Source organism: Cannabis sativa, chromosome 7, assembly GCF_029168945.1.
Source record: "Cannabis sativa cultivar Pink pepper isolate KNU-18-1 chromosome 7, ASM2916894v1, whole genome shotgun sequence".
In the NCBI taxonomy this organism is placed as follows: Eukaryota; Viridiplantae; Streptophyta; class Magnoliopsida; order Rosales; family Cannabaceae; genus Cannabis; species Cannabis sativa.
Window position 1 is genome coordinate 7,921,263 of NC_083607.1, and position 5,045 is coordinate 7,926,307.

Sequence of the window (5,045 nt, forward strand, 5' to 3'; positions counted from 1 at the left end):
GGTAACGAAATTAGATAGTTTTGTATGTATTAATCTGCATAAATTTAAATTCTTTATGTATTGAAATATGATTTATGATTTGTTATTATGAATATGTATATGGTACTGAGAATGTGTGGTATGGACACAATATGAGTTTGTGAATTGATACATAGATTATGGTTGTATGACTTGTATATGTTGTATGTTGTATTTGTATGTTTCAAGTTGTATATTGTATGATGTATTTATATGTTGCATGTTGTATGTTGTATGTTGTATGCTAACGTCTCAGGTAAAGTGGGGGACCATGGTGGGGTATGATACGGGATAAGGCCGTTGAATGTAGAGATATCCTACCCTGTATTTTACTGAGTCGTGTATGAGATTGTTATAGTGGGTATGATACAGTGATGTTATTGTTGAATATAGAGATTGTTGGAATTTATTTTACGAGGAACTTAGATATACTCACAAGTATGTTGTTTAAACACCCTAAATATGAACTTTCTAAAACGATAAATTAAACACATATAAAGTTAAGAAAACCTTACATAGATGCAGCGGAATTAATGTCTCCTTCCACTCAGATCTCTAACCCTTGTATCCTTTCTGTAGCAGAGTATAATCAAGATCTGAGCCCGAATGTCCTTCTTCTTCAAGTTTGATCCTTCACAGTCTTCCAATCTATGATTGAGTTACTGCTTGCTGTGTGTGGGCACTTACTCTTTCACTAGGGACGAAATTTATGAAGAAGAAAAGAGAAGAGGGATTTCGGCCAGGTATAGAAAGTGGGGAAGGCTTAGTTTTTCTGAAGAGAGAAATTTCTGTCAGAAAGCTTGTGAAAACTTGTGATTTGACTGAGCCATCACTTTCTATTTATAGGCAACTACTAGGTTTAGGTTAGGAATTATTTGGCATTAAAATAATGAAAAAATCAATTTGAAACTCCTCATTTAGTGGCCGGCCAAGGTGAAGTAGTGGGCCCCACTTGATTTTGCAGTTTTATCAAATTTTATTTTTATTTTCTCAAAAACGCCAATTTAACAATTCTAACCTTTTAAATGCCAAAACTAATTTAATAACTAAAATAGATTATTAAATAATATTGTCATTTAATTTAATTATTAATTAGACATATAAAATCCATTAATAAATAAATAAACCTAGAAACTCTTTTCTTTACAATTTCACCCCTGCTTAGTGAAAATTCATAAAATTAGACATAGTCTAACTTTAGAATTATAATTGATCAATCACGAATCAATTAATGAGTCTTACAAGCAGAATGTTCTCAACTAGAATGGGGACCATGGATCTATATGCTGAGCTTCCAATAAGTGAACCAAATTTACCAAGTAAATTCCTACTTATTAATTCTTCGTTGAATCCATTCTTAGAACTTAGAATTGCACTCTGAGACTTATATAGAGCATATTGTATGTTCCACGATATCAATATGCTATCTCATTTAACCATTGTTATAATCTTATTGTGATTTAAAGATCCTCTATATAGATGATCTACATCGAGATAAGATTTCTTTACCGTTCTCACGCCTCAATGTATTTTGCCCCTTAAAACACTTAGCTACCTGTAAATGGTGTTTAGTGATCTAATAAATAGTCAGTTAAACAAGAGCTCATCCATTTACTTCTATTTGTTAAGCTCGAAGGGAATCATCACTTGACTTCTATACACGAGTAGAAGCTTTAGATTCCATATTTATGTTCAGCACTCCCACTCAATCATACTATCATGTTCCCAAAATATACGTATCACCGTGACCTAAAAGTAGGCTTAACTAATAAATCAAAGAACATGAATAGCACTCCTGAGTTGAGCCTAAGCATATCAGGATTTAGATTCTTTTAATCTTAAGATCAACTACTGATATTGACTTGGAAAGATATGTATAACGGTAAGTTTGTAATATCTTAACTTAGTTACAATATCGGTCCAGTCCAATGTATACTCCATACATTCGAAACTAGTATACTTTACTAATGTCCTGGAAAGAACATAACACTTACTCCAAGTGTAAGTACACATCATCCCTGATTATCACATTAGTGTAAATCCAATAATACCGATGAAACAGGGACCAAGACTTTTGATTCATATGATCACAATCACATTCCACTGTGTTGACGATACTGTAATTGTGAATAAACATATGATCTGGATTTAACTGATTTTGTGTGTAAATGTAATAAACATATTAAACCACTAGCATGTAAAATTCATGCAAACATCAATCACTTCAAATTTCTTATATTGATAACTAATCAGATTGTAAAGAGTTTTATTTAGGGCATAAAACCCAACAGAGATACCCTATCCTATAACAATGGTAGGGCTGCATAGGCCCATGTTATTATATGGGCAGATTAGGCCCATGATATTGTAGGGTCAGGCTAGGCCCGGGTTATGTAAGTAATGGCTATGATATGCCAATGTTAAGATAATGACATTATTATTTATATTATTGATATGATTACGTTATGAGTATGATACTGGAGTTATGATTTCTGTATATGTGTATGGTGTGAACAAATAGTATAGACCTATATGATAAAGGTTTCCATATGTATAGTTATTTGGTTATAGTTATAAAAGAGCATGTATGATATTGCTAAAACTTAATAAATACATTAATAGTATGTGTGATATTATATGGTATTGTTTGATAAGCATTTCCTTACTGAGCTTTTAGCTCACCCCTCTTACTTTCCCCTTGCAGGTATTAGACAGGGAAGTATGTATAGTGAGTAGGGTCAGTTCTGGTACGTATACTGTGAGTGGCTACGGACTGGCAAACGATCTAGGACGTCAGTGGTGCCTGTTTTATTTTTAAGCATTTGATAAATCTAAACACAATGGAAATGTATTATTTAAAATTATTTACTTACTGTATCTTGTTTTTTGTTTTAAATGAAGGATCCTTCTCAGTTGCATTTTGATTTTTTTTTTTTTTAAAATCTACTGTTGTATTTAAATTTTCTTTTTCATCTTTTCAAATTATGCATAAAAATAGTATTTTTTTGTAAAATAAGGCAAAATATCGGGACGTCACAACCGTGCTCCACCCATGCCCACCCCCAAAAAACTCCAGGCCCATTCCTTCTAAGCCAGAAAGCTCGTAAATATGGAGCTCTCTCTCTCTCTCTGAGAACCGCACGGACAACAAGAAACGAAGTTAATTCATTCTCCACTCACATATATATATTTATGGTGAAATGTATTCTTTTTTAAGTTATGTATTCGTATTTTTGGAAATCAATTTTAATAATGCAGTCTTGTTTTTATAACCGAAATCTGAATTATTGTGTGTTATTTATTTTTTAGTTATTTTATTGTGGAACTTGTTATATTTTAATTTATATTTTAGTTAGTTTTTGATTTACTCATTTCATAAAACAGTTCTTGAAATATTTATTTCAGAAACAGATTTTTAATTTAATTTATTCAAGGAACTAATTTTTAATTTAATCATTTTGGGAACTGATTTTTGATTTAGTTAATTCAAAGACCATTTGATTTATTTGTTGGGAATTATTTTACCAGGATCTTAGATCTACTCACAAGTATGTTGTTTAAACATCCTAAATATGAACTTTCTAAAACGATAAAATAAACACATATAAAGTTAAGAAAACCTTACATTGATGCAGCGGAATTAATGTCTCCTTCCACTCAGATCTCTAACCCTTGATTCCTTTCTGTAGCAGAGTATAATCAAGATCTGAGCCCGAATGTCCTTCTTCTTCAAGTTTGATCCTTCACAGTCTTCCAATCTATGATTGAGTTAATGCTTGCTGTGTGTGGGCACTTACTCTTTCACTAGGGTCACGAAAAAGATGAAGGGAAAAGAGAGAGAGGTATTTCGGCCAAGGTAGAGAGTGAGGAAGGCTCAGTTTTCTGAAGAGAGAAATTTCTGTCAGAAAGCTAATGAAAAGCATGTATTGTGACTGAGCCATCACTTTCTATTTATAGGCAACTACTAGGTTTAGGTTAGGATTTATGTGGCATTAAAATAATGAAAATATTAATTTGAAAAATCTATTTAAGTTGCCGGCCATATGGTGTTATTGGGCCTCACTTAATTTTGCAATTTTATCAAATTTTATCTCTATTTTTTCAAAAACGCCAATTTTCCAATTCTAACCTTTTAAATGCCAAAACTAATTATTTAATAACTAAAATAAATTATTAAATAATATTGTCATTTAATTTAATTATTAATTAGACATATAAAGTCCATTAATAAATAAATAAACCTAGAAAACTCTTTTTCCTTACAATTTCACCGCTGCTTAGTGAAAACTCATAAAATTAGACATAGTCTAACTTTAGAATTATAATTGATCAATCACGAATCAATTAATGAGTCTTACAAGCAGAATGTTCTCAACTAGAATGGGGACCATGGATCTATATGCTGAGCTTCCAATAAGTGAACCAAATTTTCCAAGTAAATTCCTACTTATTAATTCTTCGTTGAATCCACTCTTAGAACTTAGAATTGCACTCTCAGACTTATATAGAGCATATTGTATGTTTCACGATACCAATATACTATCTCATTTAACCATTGTTATAATCTTATTGTGATTTAAAGATCCTCTATATAGATGATTTACATCGAGATGGGATTTCTTTACCGTTCTCACCCTTCAATGTATTTTGCCCCTTAAAACACTTAGCTACCTGTAAATGGTGTTTAGTGATCTAATAATTAGTCAGTTAAACAAGAGCTCATCCATTTACTTCTATTTGCTAAGCTCGAAGGGAATCATCACTTAACTTCTATACACCAGTAGAAGCTATAGATTCCATATTTATGTTCAGCACTCCCACTCAATCATACTATCATGTTCCCAAAATATACGTATCACCCTGACCCAAAAGTAGGCTTAACTAATAAATCAAAGAACATGAATAGCACTCCTGAGTTGAGCCCAAGCATATCAGAATTTAGATTCTTTTAATCTTAAGATCAACTACTGATATTGACTTGGAAAGATATGTATAACGGTAAGTTTGTAATATCTTAACTTAGTTGC